Genomic DNA, 15353 nt, shown 5'->3' on the forward strand with positions numbered 1-15353 from the left:
TGCCCAGACGCTCCCAGCGTTCGAGCTCTTGAGGTTGCTCGGCCTCATGGCATCCTGCATTCTTCTGGTGCCAGAGGCTCGCCTGCGGATGAGATCTTTGCAGTGGGCACTCAAGACGCAATGGTCGCAGTCCTCCGCAGTCCTCCGACTCGATTCAGGTGCCGTCCTCGGTCGCCCGGGACCTTCTGTGGTGGGCCGTCGAAGGCAACTTGATGAAGGGGGCTCCATTTTGGCTTCCCTGGCCGGAGGTGACGATCGTGACGGATGCATCCCTCACGGGATGGGGAGCTCATGCCAACGGGCTGACAGTCAGCGGTCGTTGGTCTCCGTCGGAGTCCAGACTCCATATAAATCTGTTGGAGCTGAGGGCCGTCAGGCTAGACCTGAAGGCTTTTCTGCCGTCTGTGCGAGGGAAGAATGTCCTGATCCTGACGGACAACACAGTGGCCATGCACTACCTCAACAAAAAGGGGGGGGCAGGGTCACTTCCTCTGTGCAGAGAGGCGATGCAGCTCGAGTTCTGGGCCATCCAGCAGGAGGTTTCGATCTCGGCAGTTCATCTGGCCGGAGCCGAAAACGTGACGGCGGACGCTCTGAGCAGGCAGAGCGCGATCTCTCACGAGTGGGAGTTGGCTCAGGAGATTCTCCTGGAGATCTTCGCCCTTTGGGGGACCCCTCAAGTGGATCTCTTCGCCTCCAGTGTCAACCGGAAGTGCGAAAGGTTTTGCTCGCGGGAATTTCCTCCAGAAGGAGCCTTAGGAGACGCGTTCGTGGTGGAGTGGTCATTCCCGCTGCTGTACGCGTTTCCTCCAGTCCCCGTCATCCCGCAAGTGCTGCGGAGGTTACGGAAGTTTGGTTCCCAGATGATCCTCATTGCCCCGGCGTGGGCTCGGAGGACGTGGTACCCGGACCTTCTCGACTTATCCATCTGCCCTCCACGTCGTCTTCCCTACCGAGACGATCTGCTCTCACGGGAGGGGGGTCAGGTTCTCCATCCAGAGGTCAGATCCCTCAACCTTCACGCTTGGCTTCTGAAAGGTTGAGGTATAAGGATTGGGACCTCCCTGAGGACGTGATGGAGGTGTTGCTTTCTGCCCGAAGGCCGACAACAAAGTCTCTGTACCGTTGCCGTTGGCGTAAGTTCTGTGACTGGTGCAGAGTTCAGAATGTGGATCCTTTTGCATGTGACATCCCCATGGTTCTGTCCTTTTTACTTTCTTTGGCCCACAGGGGCTTGCAAGTAGGTACCGTTAAGGGTTACCTGGCGGCGCTGTCCATCTTTAAGCGCTCGTCTGAAGAGTGTTCTTACTTTAAAATCCCTTTGATTTCACAGTTCCTGAAAGGGCTCACTAATGTGTTCCCTCCATCACCTTTCCTGGTGCCCGGTTGGGATTTAAACCTGGTTCTTAAGTTTCTTATGGGTGCTCCGTTTGAGCCTTTACATTCTTGCCCTTTGAGGCTGTTAACTCTGAAAACTGTGTTTTTAGTTGCGGTTACTTCCGCTCGCAGAGTGAGTGAGTTACAGGCACTTTCAGTTAAGCCTCCCTTCACTGTATTTCACAAGGACAGGGTTGTCCTTAGAGTTCGTCCTTCTTTTCTTCCGAAAGTAGTGACGGAATTTCATTTGGCCCAGAAGGTTGTTCTTCCGGCATTCTATCCTCCTCCGCATCCTGGTAAGGAAGAGGAGAGGCTCCATAGGCTTGATCCTAGGAGAGCTTTAAGCTTTTATGTTTCACGCATGTCCCGGGTCAGAGTGGATGATCAACTCTTTATTGGTTACGCTGGAAAGCGTTTGGGGCAAGCTGTGACGAAACAGACTTTGTCTCGCTGGATTATTTTGGCCATCTCGGAGTGCTACCGTTTGGCGGGTAAGGACCCGCCGGCTGGCTTGCGGGCCCATTCTACCAGGGGTATGGCTGCGTCTACTGCCCTGCAGAGGGGTGTTCCTATTCGCAACATCTGTGATGCAGCCACCTGGGCTTCAGTACATACATTTGTACGTCACTATTCCCTTGATTCCATCCGAGCACAGGATCTGGCCTTTGGCAAGGCGGTCCTTTGCTCTGCTATTTGATTGGCTATTCTACATTTTGATTCTAAATTCTTTCCCTCCTCCTTGCTTTGGTACTGCTTTGGGAGTCTGTCATAGATATGGAATACGTCGGAGGACCCAATCCCCTCGAAGAACAAGTTACTTTCTTACCTGGTAACGTTCTTTCGATGGGATGGTCCGACGACGTATTCCATATCGCTCCCGCCCGGCCTTCCCCGCTGCAGAATTTCTTTTGCGATTGCAGCTTACGTTCCGCAAGGCTTTGTGTCTGACTGGCAGTTGACTTATGTCACACGTTCTGGGGGAAAAAACTACAACTGAGGCTATGGGCGTCGTGCGTCCTACTTATCACATCGGATGACGTCGGACGTCGGAGGAGGTCCTCGACGACGGCGCATCAACGTCATCGACGCAGGACGCAGACGCCGAAAAAGTTTCCGAAGCAGCACAGCTGTGGTGATTACATGTCATAGATATGGAATACGTCGTCGGACCATCCCATCGAAAGAACGTTACCAGGTAAGAAAGTAACTTGTTCTTCTCTGTGCTTAAAAGTTTTCTTTTTCCATGAATACACCCATCTTTGTGAACGTTTTTCTGTTCCCCAGTTTTGCACCATATTAAAATGGTGGAAACACTGAGACACGCAAATGCGCCAGAAATACCATGCATTACATATTGAAATGCATTTCCCTAATTACTTTTGTCACAGATGACTCAAGAAACACTCCAAGGACCTCGTTATGAGTTGGCCAGCCTGGATATAAAGTGCTGGTAACAACGTATACCAGCACCTTTCCGGACCGGCCAACTCCAAGTCTACAGGTAGGGCTCTGACCCACCAGCACGCCTGACATGCTAGAAGATCAGGCCTCTACCAACAGATAAATGCCTGAATCACCGGCACCAGTACTAACGGTGCAGGTGATTCAGGCAACCCCATCCCATAAGGTCCTTTCATGGAATGGGGAGTTACCAGCATCCCTGACGCCCTTAATATCACAGAAATAACGAGATATCAGGTGGCAGAGACGGTACGCTAGTTTGCCGGTATCCCACCAGACTTACCGCTGGGATACCGGGGAACTCCTAATGAGCCCCTAGTTTTTTTTTTTTAAACTTTGGTTTTATTGGTAGTTTTTCAAAGAAAAGTACAAACGGCAACGCTGGGAGTGTCGTAATCATCATAATTTAACATTGTCATTAAACCCCCAGATTCCCTCACCCCCCTTTCCCCCACCCCAACTCCTCCCCTCCCCCCAGATCAGAGTCACTTCAAAAGTCGAACAGCTGGAGCTGTTGTCGTCGCTCGTCGAGCGTTGCCACAGAGGTTTGCTATACTCTCGTGTCCAAATTGGCTGAGTGAGATCCGGCGTCTCCCGGGTCCTGGGCTACTCCTACATCCCTGAGTGATGCATTCCAAACCCGCCCCCGCCATTCTGCCAGAGTGTACTCATATTGTCAGTGGGGGTCCCAGCCCCATGCCCCATAGACCCCATACCAGTTAGCCTGAAAGGAGCCCAATTCATTATTTACCATGGCCGTCAATTTGTCCATTAAGAACATGTTTTTTAGTTTCTTAAGCCAATCTTCCTTGGACGGGGTCTCTGGGCTCTTCCACCTTTGTGCCAGGGCCACTCTGCCCGCTCGCAACATCGTCTCCCACATTCTTGGGTACCTATACAGTTCAGTGTCCTCCGGGGGGAGGCCCAGCAACATTGTTAGGGGGTTGAGTGGGATTAGTTCCTCGGTGACCTCGGCCATCCACCCCCGTACCTTCTCCCAGAACTCCTGCACTTTAGGACAGGACCACCACATATGCCCCCTCGATCCCACTTGGGCACAACCCCTTGGGCATCTGGGGGACACTCCCGAGAACATCTTGGACAGTTTCAACGGGTCCCTATGCCAGCCCTGTAGAATCTTGAAATTGTGCTCCATGTCAGATGTAAATAGGTTCCCATGAAATGCTATCTTAAAGACTTTGGACCACGCCTCCTCCGAGAGTGGTTCCCCCGCCAGGTCGTCCCAAAACCCCCGAAACCCTCTTCTCCCCTCCAAGTTAACAGTGTTCAGTATTTGGTACAATTTGGAGACCGCCCCCTTCCTCGATGTGGCCGTGTCCAGATACTTTTCAAAGGGGGTCAGCTGCCTCTGTAGGTTCTGGCCCCATTTCTGGTCACAAAGGATGCCCTTCAGGCGCAGATATTCAAAGATTGAAAGTGACTCCCGCCCCAGTGCATCTCGCAGGGCCTCGTATTCGAGGAACTCACCCTCTTTGAACAGTTGTCCCGCCCATTCCAGACCCCCATCCGACCATGACTGGGCATTCCTGAATCCCCTGCTACCTAATTTGAGCGGATGGCCCCAAAGTGAAGACATTGGCGAGGGCCATGTCGTGAGGTATGAGGTTGTGGGTCCCTCTTTCCAAATTGTCCAAAGTATTCCCAGGGTTGGGTGGGCTTTCAGTTTGCTCGGGATGAGTCTACGCGGCAGCCACAGGAGGTCGCGCACTTTCAGAGGGTGGGCGTCCATGTCCTCCAGGTATGACCAGTAGGTGCCCATCCCTTCCCTCATGTGCTCCAGCAGGACCCGCAGCTGGGCGGCCCGGTAGTAAAGGAGAAAGTCCGGTAGTCCGAACCCGCCCTCCTCTCTGGGTAGTGTTAGGGTGGCCTTTCCTATTCTCGGAGCCCTCCCTTGCCATACAAACTCGCGTATTGCTTTTTGTAGTTCACGGAGCAACTGGGCGGGGACCTCCGTTGGGAGCGCGGTGAATAAATATAGTAATCTCGGTAGTATGTTCATCTTTATCGCTGTCATGCGCCCATACCAGGACAGAATCATACCATCCCATCTCCTCAGGTCAGACATAACCCCCGCCAGGATAGGCCCATAGTTCTCCGGGGCCAATCTCGAGAGATCTCTAGTCAGGGTTACCCCCAAGTACCTGATGGAATCCCTCCCCACCGCAATCCCCGCACACCTGTCCCGGGGGTCCAACCACGGGTCCTGGGCCCTCATGGGTAGGAGCTTTGACTTGGCTGCATTTATTTTTAGTCCCGAGAACTGCCCGAAGGCTGTCATCAGACGCAGGAGGGGGGGGAGCGAGGAGCTGGGCTCCACCAAGTACGCTAGGATGTCGTCAGCGAACAGGGAGAGCTTGAACTCTACTTCTCCCCTCTTGATCCCTTTGATGTCGGGGTGGGCCTGGACTGCTATGGCCAGAGGTTCCATCGTCAGGACGTAGATTAACAGAGAGAGTGGGCACCCCTGTCGTGTTCCCCTCGTGAGGGGGAATGAGTCGGAGAGTTCCCCGTTCACCTGCACTCTCGCTGTTGGGGCTCTATAGAGGGCGGAGACCCAGGTCCTAACGTGGGGCCCAAAGCCCATTCGACGGAGGAGGAGTTGCATGTACCTCCACTCGACTCTGTCGAATGCCTTCTCGGAGTCCAAGGAAAGCAAACTCGCCCCCAGGTCTGATTCCTGGGCATAGTGGATTAGGTCTATGGTCTTCCTGATATTATCCGAGCCCTGCCTGCCCTTCACGAACCCCACTTGATCCCCGTGTACTAACTTGGGCATTATCCCCTCCAACCGTTTACCCATCACCTTAGCTAGTATCTTGACATCTGTATTTAGGAGGGAGATCGGGCGGTAGGAGGAGCAGTCAGTGGGGTCTTTTCCTTCCGTGGGCAATACCACTATGATGGCTCTCATCATTGTTTCCGGCAGAGTGCCCCCCTCCAGTACCGCATTGAATACCCTTGCCAGGTGTGTGGCCAAAATAGACCGGAACCTCTTATAGAAGTATACTGAGAACCCATCTTCCCCCGGGGACGTTCCCGCCTTCATCCCACCGATTGCATTCTCCACTTCCTCCTCTGTGACCCCTCCCTCTAGACCCTCCGCCATCTCGCCTGTCAGGGATGGGATCTGGATAGAGTCCAGGAACTCCTCAATCTGAGTGTCTTCCCCGGCATATTCTGACGAGTATAATTGTTCATAGTAGCGTCGAAAAGCCGCTCCTATGACTGGGGTGCTATGGTCTAGTGAGCCCCGTTCGTTCCTGATTGCCCTCACCATTCTGCTCCTCTGGACCTCTCTAAGTTTCCAGGCCAGGATTTTATCGGCTCTGTCCCCCTTCTCATAATATTTTTGTTTCACTAGCTGAAGGTTGCGCTCAGTTTTGTGCAACAAGAGATCTTTCAATTGTAGTTTGTAATTTTCTAGGGCTGTGATTTGATCCATGGCCAAGGGTGCCTCCGGGGGGCCTCCTGGCTGGAGCTGTGCGATCTTTTCCCTAAGAGATTTTTCTTGGGCCTCCCTCTCCCTTTTTTTCTGTGCCCCCATTCTTATGAGAACCCCGCGTAAGGTCGCCTTGAAGGCGTCCCACAGCACATGCGCACCCACTTCGCCATTGTCGTTCAGCTTGAAGTATTCCGTAATGGCATCCTGCACTTCCTGTGCCAGGATTTCGTCCTTCAGCAGGGAGTCATTGCACTTCCATCGCCCTTTTCTGCCACCTCGCCATTCCCCTATAATGGTGGTATGGACCAGGTCATGGTCGGACCAGGGGACCGGGTCAACCTCATAGCCGGAGACATATGGGCGCAGGGGTTCGTCTACCAGGATGTAGTCTATTCGGGAGTATGATGTGTGTATTGCAGAATAGTATGTGAAGGAGGGGTGTTCAGCCCTAGGGGTCGGGATGGTGTCCACTAGGCCCAGCTCTGTGTTGATCCGTTGGAAGGAGCGGGCCATAATTTCATCTGCAGCCCTGGTGGGTTGGGGTTCCAGGCGTTTCCTATCAATTTTCGGGTCCAGGACCATGTTAAAGTCCCCCCCCACCACCATCAACCCGCGTACGAATAGTTTCAATCTGTTCTTCACTCCCTCCCAGAATTGTGCCTGGCCTTCGTTGGGGCCGTACACCACTGCAAGTGTTAAGGGGGAGCCCTGCAGGGAGCCCCTCGCCAGCAGGAACCGCCCCTCCGGGTCTTTCAATGAGGCTTCCACTTCAAAACCAATGTCCCTCGCTAGCACTATGGCCACCCCCCTTTTCTTGGTCTTGTGGGAGGCGCTGAGGACTTCCCCAATCCCCCCTCCCCGTAGCCTCGGTTCTTTCCCCCTCGCCCAGTGCGTTTCCTGAAGGAAAAGCACGTCTAGTTTAGCCCTCCTGAATTCCCTGCAGACCAGGGATCTTTTGGTGGGGGTGTTCAGCCCCCTCACGTTTAGGGAGCCCACGCCCAGGGTAGGTAGATCTTCAGCCATTGTCTAAAAAAAACCTGCTACTGGATAGCTGACTCGTGGCACTATCCTTGTCCGGCTCTTGTCATGTTATCCTCTGATCCCCCGTTTCCCTTCCCCCCCCCCTTCCCCCCCAGGTGGTCCTGAAACCTTTCCCCAACTGACCCCTGGTCCCCTTTATGAACGTAACCATATCAACAAACCCCCTACCCCCCTCCCCCCACCCCGGCGTCCAGCCAGACAGTTCTACCATTATTGGTAACCGGCCGGACCACCAGCCTACCGCCTCCTGCTGGGTGAATAACAAAATTCGCTCCTCCGTGAGCCCCCCCGAAGTGTGACTCTCATACTTGCTGTTCCGGGAGGATCCATATAAATTCGGACCCCCTGGTCCTGGAGTTCAGCCTGTCCTCGGGCCGGATCAGATGGCGAGTCCCCGTGGTGAAATCTTTACACAGATCCCCGAGGCTGATGTTGCCTGCCGTGAGATGCCTCAGCACCCTTCCTCCCCCAGGTCCGACAGGCTCGCTCCACCCTGGCCGGATTCCGTGTCATTCCTGTCCGTCGATGGGGACGGTGGGTTCAATTTTTTAAATTTCCGTGGGCCTGTCTTTTTTCTCCTCTCTCCTCGTGATCGGCGCGCACTGGCTTCCTCCGCGGCAAACCCGGAGGGTTCCCTCCGCGGGGTCGGGTCCGTTGCATATTCCTGTATGGCTCCCCTTATGTCTTCCTCTGTAATCAGGTTCACTCGTTGGCCTTCATATTCAAACGTGAGGGAGAAGGGGTACCCCCATCTGTAGCGCACCCCCTTCGTTTTCAGCATCTGGGTCAACGGGCGGCACATCCTACGTTTGGCCAGCGTGTATGATGAGAGGTCCTGGAAGATGGTCACCTGTGCGTTGTTGTAGGTTATCTCTCGGGATTTCCTGGCCTCCTCCAGGACCTTCGCTTTTTCAGTGTAGTAGTGGAAGCGAACCAGAATAGACCGGGGGCCCCCGGCTCTTCCCCCCGCTCTATGGATCCGATCAAACGTCGGTTCGGCTGTCATCTCGTCCGCGAAGAGGAGGGCGATGATGTCCCTCACCACCCGGGTCAAATCTCTTTCCGTCTCCACTTCCGACTCCGGCACCCCAAAAAATCTGAGGTTGTTCCTCCCCTCTCTGTTTTCAAAGTCGTCCATTTGTCTTGCCCTCTCCTCGTCTCTCTTTTCCAGGGCCGTTAGTCTCAGAGCCGTGTCCAACTCCTGGGTCGCTGTTGAGGACTGGTTGGACTCTAGTTGTGACAGTCTATCCTCGACTTTGTCCACTCTGCGGTCCATGTTTTCCATTTTTTGGGCAATGTCTGCCCGCATGTCCCTAATCTCCTGCAAGACCGAGGCAAAGCCCTTTTCCATGGTAAGGGCGGGCAGGGGTGGGGTCTCGGAATGGGCCATGTCGGTCCGTCGGCCCGGGTCGCTGTTCTCCCTGCTGGTGACTTGGTAGCGGTATTCCTGGAGGGTATGGCGCCAACTCATTCGGTCCTTCTACTGCTCCCCTCTGCTGAAGCACCCCTGGGGGCAGGGGGCAGAGCCCGGTCGGGGAGCGCGCTCTCTTTCCTTCTGGTGTGGCCCTTTGGGGGGGGCCTCTCATGGGCGGGCACTCGCCCCACCAAACCTCCGGTGGGGGCCTCTCACCCCTTCCCCCCCTTGTGTCCTCTGTCTCTGGTTAGCAGTTCTTAGGGTGGGGGGGGAGCGGTCAATAATGTCCAATAGCGGTCTGTTGGAGGCTCACTGGTGAGGGTACTCTCCTCCGAGTGGACTTGGGATGTTTTTTTTTTTTTTTTTTTTTTTTCCCTCGACTTCCTTGCTTTTTTTTTTTTTTTGTAGGGGGGTTCGACAGGGGGGGCGGGAGCAGCCCGCCCCTCCGCGCCGTCCGACGCGCCCCGCGACTGGTCCCCCGGAGTCCTTTAGGGTTGCGTGGGGGCTGGGGTAGGCTCCCCCCACCTACCTCGGCTCCGAATCCGGGAGCGCGGGCGGGCCGCCTATCCTTAAGCGGGTCGCGGCCCGCGTCTCGTCCGGCTCCTCAACGGGGGACTTCCCCTCCGCGACGGCTCCTTTCTCGAATGCTGCGGGAGTGTTGCCGGCGGATCTTCTGCCGGGGCGCCGGCGCGCTCCGCGTTCGGGGTGGAGAGGGGGTCGCGCGCCCCCCCGAAACCAGGCCGCCAGCGTGCGCCACCTCCTCTCACGATGGCTGGGACACTGCCTGGGGCTCTCCGGGGCTCCTCCCTTCGGGCCGCAGAGCTCGTTCTCGGGCTCTCGGGGGTTCCCAGGTGCCGCTCTTTTGCCCCGGGGGGCACCCGAGGTTCACGGGTTCCGTGGACCGTGAATTTCCCGTGGGGGGGTTGCGGGGGGGGGCTCAATCCCTCTGCGTGGCCCAGTTACGGCGGGAGCGGCGTGTTCAGGCTGCCATTGCCTGTGCGCCCCCTGGTGGCCATCCATGAGCCCCTAGTTTAACATTTTTTATTAAGCTAGCAACGAGTCATTTTTCCACCCATCGTTTCCACATGTAGAAGATATGCTCCACCCTAAACCAAGCTTTCCTAAACCCTGGGTGAGTAAATACTAATGATTGACTATTACTGCATAGTTTCTGACTTGGTGCAGGTGAAGACCTAAAGTCTAAGTGCTTTTTCAATCTAAACACCATCAGAGACTTCCTAGGCTGCCGCTACTCCATCCATGGATAATTAATTCTAAAGGGGTATTGGAATGCGCATTACAGGCACCCTGGACAATTCTATCATGGCCACATATTCTTCTCTCTTCCTCTCTCTCTCTCTCTCTCTCTCTCTCTCTCTCTCTCTCTCTCTCTCTCTTTCTCTATCTCTATCTCTCTCTCTCTCTCTTTCTCTCTCTCCCTCACATTCACTAATGTTCTTCTCTCACTACTCCTTCCAACTCTACCCTCCTCTCACTCTTTCTAGTCTTGGCATCTTCTTCTTCTGTCCTTCTGGTGTCTCTCCAATGTCTTTCATTCCTTCTAAGCCTCTCCTCCACCTTTTGTTGATGGTTCTTTTTACCCAACACTGCTGCTCTATCCTCTACACTACTATTCACTCTGCCACATTAATTCTCCCTCCTCGGCTATACTACTCATCCTCTTCCACAATAATACTTCATCCTCCACACCTCTTCTGCCTCCTCCACATTACTACCACAATTCCGCCCCACCTCCTACTCATACTCCCTGCTTTCACTCACACAAGCACTTCAAAGTCACTACCAGTGGTCGAAGTGGGTGGGATCGGTTGGGAGCCGTGCTCCTCTACTTTTTTAAATTAAGTATTACTGTTCCTACACTTTTATTTTAAAAAGAAACGGTTTCGGAATGGTTTTGTTTTAAAATAATAGTGTAGGAAGCAGTTGAAACGTGCACTTCAGTGCACTGCCCCGAACCTTCCCCTAAACAGTAGGCACATTTGTTTGGGACTTTGTATTTTGCGTGGGCAGAGCGGTGGTGTTGGGGTTTGTGGGGAGCCAGGCAGGCCAGCAGGGAACATAGTTACACTACTTATTTTTATACACTTCGACCACTTGTCACTACATAGACTTACTCACCTAACCACTCTAGTTACTCTTCCATGCACGCTCACAACACAATAATACATGCACTCACTAAACAATGGGCCTAATCACGAGTCTGGCAGTAACCCTGCCGGTGCTTCCAGAGGGTTGCCGCTGGACTCTTGACGTTTTACAAGCACCTAGCTCGCCAGTGCCACTGGGACATTACAAGTCCCATCGGACCGGCAAGCTGGTGCCGGTAAATGTTGTTCCCCATTCCTGTGGATTCCCATAGGACTCTACGGGAATGTGTTCACATAAGCGCTGGCACCGTTACTAATGATGCCGGCACTATCCGTGAAGAGTCTGGCTACCATGGCCTCTGTGCCCTGCAAGGTTAGATCTGTCAGGGAAAGCGGTCACAGCAGGCAAATTTGCAATTAACTGGTCCGAAAATAAGGGTGCCGGTGAGTTTACAGGCGCCCTTGGTTGCGCACCAGCAAAGTCGTAATGCGTCCCAATGTCTTACTGCTTCAAAAATTGCCTCCATTGTGAACTGCATCATTCTTCCTCCAGTTGTTGTCTTGGCCTGCCAACTCCACCTCCTCTTACATCACCCAAAAAAAACACAACTTCCTAGGGCTTCATTTACTCCCCACCCCCACCCTTTTGTCTGCTGGTTGGTCGAATTTCCCTTGCCAATCTGTCCCTGTCTTCCCCTCCCGAGAGGTGTTACATACAGAAAAAAGCTTTAAAACGCCCCTCAAGCCTCAACCCCTTTCTCTGCTCTAGGTCACCGTGGATCAGTAATGGCATCTGAACAGTGAAGCAGTTTGTGTTAGTGGGGTATGGCTGTCCCTCTACAGTGGTGCAAAAGGGCATGCATGTGCTTGTATATTAGTTTTCCAAAATCCCACATAATTCAAACAGATTTATTTTCTTGCTTTTGTGCTGCTGTGCACTTTTCAATAATTCTGATGTTCCCCAAAGACCTAGATGGCTATGCCTGTTTTCTCTTTTTCAATGTAATAGACATAGCACATGGAACGTTGAAGCATGATATTAAAGTAACTACTGCACATGGAAAATAGTTCAGAGAATGTACTTCATTGTCAGTAGATCATTATAGTGCTGATTCATGGAATTTGTGCACTGTAAAACGGGGATTTGCGTGCCATTCTGCCCGAAAATCCCATTTGCAGGCAGAACGGCTCACAAAACCCCGTTTTTCGGCGCACAAATTCCATGAATCAGCCCCTATGTCTATGGAATGAAGATTTTTTCCTAGTTTTCTCTTTGGTTACGGAGACAAATTACAGATCTAATACAACCCACTGCCACAATCCCAGCCCACAATCTGGACAAATAACTGCCTGACTAAATCAGAATATGTTTGTTTTATGTAAAATAAGATTCATCAGATTCTGGTGGTCCCCTGACTTTCAAAAAGTCAAATTTAGGGCACTACAATTGACATGAGATTTCAAAGAGGAAGAAAACGTTGTGGCCTGCGTACTTTTGACTCACAAGCATTTTCATATACATATGCACAAACACACGTGCATAGAAAAACAAATGTGAATGACTACTTTGGAACATGTGCTCCCATATCTTCCAATTCAATCCACCTCTGAATTCTGTTTTCAACATAGTTGATCAACTTTATATGAAAGAAGCAATTGGTAATGGTAATTTCGGTATCTAGTCAATTCATTCAAAGCCATTCCATCTAATACCATTCCATCGAAATGTTGCCATCTAAAAAATGTCTATCTAATGCATGTTTTGGGGGGGTAAAGGGTTCATTTTTGTTCCGGTTTATTTTAAAGGGTAAAAAACGGGGGTTTGGTAACCCCCGATCCCCCTCAAAAAAAGAAGACCCCCCCAAAGAAAGAAAAATAATGCATTAGATGGACATTTATTAGAAAGACAAAATTTGATGGAATGTCATTAGTTGCAATGGTTTTAGATGAAATTACCATAAACCAGTGATTTCCAACCAACAGACCATTGAATGAGATACTGTGCCAGTTTTCTCAAATCTAATTTCCTGTCAATGTCTTTCTCCCATTTTATTTTGCACTGTTTGGGAATTACTACACTTCAATTGATTTTAACGTGGGAGTTGTCATAAAGACCAGTGTAAATGCCCTGTAAATGCCCTGTTGAACCAGTGATCAAGGAACCACAAATTACATGAGGCACACGAGGCACATGAGGCATTGAATTTTGTGAGACCAACCTAGGAAATGTATTACTTTACTCACTTTTCGAAGACTAGTGCCTCCCACCCTTTTCAAAGTTTTTTTTCTAAGGGACTTATATTCATATACAGTGGGTATTTTCAATTATGTATTTGTTTGTTGAATTCAATCTCATGGAAAGGAATGAACACCTTGGATGTGTTAAAAACCTCTATGTTTTTGGTGCTGTTCACTGGTTGTAATTGGGGAGGTACTAGGCATCCAGATAATCTGGTACTACCCATCCCCCTTGAATCTAGAGAAGGTGACACCCCATTTGGGATTGTGCAGACCCTGTGATTGGCTCCCTTAACTTTCTCACACCCAGCAGGCCCCTCCTTCTTGCATCTACTGGTCCATTTAATTGCATGTCTCACAACATTCTATTCCCCTCTAAGGAGCGAAGTTTGATAACAGACTGATTTATCAATGTGTAACACAATGCCATACATCAACATGTGATTTTGTTGAAAACAACACATTCAGATGTGTAAAACAAGTCTGAATCTGGAGATATAATTTTTATTTCTGCCACTTTATGCATGATGGAGTTATTGAAATATGCAAATGATGTATATAATATATATATATTAAAATGAGGTCATTGGGCCTCATTATAAGTTTGAAAGTCTGGGAACTATGGTACCGGTAAACTTGCTAGTACCGTAGTTCCCAGACCAGCAAACTACGAGTTGTGCTCGCGGATGCCTTTCTGACCCATCAGGTCGGACCTGGCGGGCAGAAAGGCACCTGCGAGCACAGCATGTCGGATGCACCGGCACCGTTATAAACGTTATTAACAGTGCCTGTGCATCCGACCTCCCCATTGGGAATGGGGATCATCTTTTTTCCGATGCCCGCGAATGGGAAATTACTGGGCCAGGCGGGCCGGAATGACCCAGTAATTGCCTATTCTCGGGCGCCCTAAAAATATAACACGTATGGCGGCAGTCTGCCGCCAAACTTGTAATGAGGCCCATTGTATTTTTGTTTTCTTGCTGAATCCAGATCTATATTGTGTTTTCCAACTGATAATTTATTTCCAATTGCCATCTATTAGTGCAATTGTAAAACACAGTTTCATGTGCCACAATAAAATCACAAGGCCTTTTGTAATAATGTATACCCGGTATGCCCTACTTTCACGTGGGTTACACAAAAGAAAAAGGGTTGCCTCGACAATTCTTAGCAGAATTGACAATATATGACATATTTTCATGTGGCTTGTTGCACCAGTCCTGCCGGATTTTATCCTGTCTGCCAAACATCTACTGCTTTGTGCCCTACAATTCTGAATGCTGTCTACATTTGGTCCTTGAGGCAATGAGTTCTAACTCAGTTGACCCTCAGTGCCAGGATTTGTCCCAGTTTTCCCCACAGTGCACAGTTCTGCCCTCAATGTCCATGCCCAGTTATCCTCCATCCAATTGTCCTCACAACTCCCAGTATTGACCCTGTAGTTGATCGTCAGTGCCCAGATCTGCTCCTAGGTGCACAGTTCTTCTGCCAGTTGTCCTCTGTGAGCAGATTGTTTGCCTACTTTACATTTGGTGACTAGTTCTTCCCACAGCTTCTCCTCAATGCAGCATTCTGCTCCCATTTGATCCTGAGTGCTGAATTCTGACCCTATTAGCTGGATTTATAACTCACATGCAATGTGCTCCCTTTTAAATAGGGTGATGCTGTGTTCAATATCTACTTCTGGCCAACTCAGTGGTTAACAAGACTGAACCTATTATTTTATCACTTACCATTGAAGCAGAATGAAGCATTAGATATATGACCAGATTAGTTGTATTAGTATGATGAATAAGGGCCCAATTCTACCCCACTTGCCCCTCAGTCGTGAGTTATGTTCCCAGTTGCCCCACATGTCCCTTAGTTCCCAGGTCTGCTAAGTTCTACATCATTATCGCTCACTTCCGCCAACATCTCCCTGAGTCCCTGAACTCCAAACCTTACACACACACATTGAAACAAACACCACCACCCCCCACACACAAAACATAAACTCACACAACCATATTTTTTGTTTTTGTCATGGTCCACTGGCTCTGCTACACTGCAACTCCTGCAACTCTTCTCAGGGGAGCACTGAGATCAAACAGGGTTGGAATTTGATTCAGACCCTCCCTCCTTGAGTTATGTCTCCCATTTTCTCGCAGGGTTTTAAAGGGATCAGATTTGGAGTCTCAGCGTATGTTCGTCTGCAGTGGCTGGGTCCCCAAACGCCATGCCCTCCATGTCTCCTCTGAATAGGGCTAATATC

This window comes from Ambystoma mexicanum, chromosome 12 (assembly GCF_040938575.1).
Source record: "Ambystoma mexicanum isolate Mex_15411 chromosome 12, UKY_AmexF1_1, whole genome shotgun sequence".
NCBI classification, from domain to species: Eukaryota; Metazoa; Chordata; class Amphibia; order Caudata; family Ambystomatidae; genus Ambystoma; species Ambystoma mexicanum.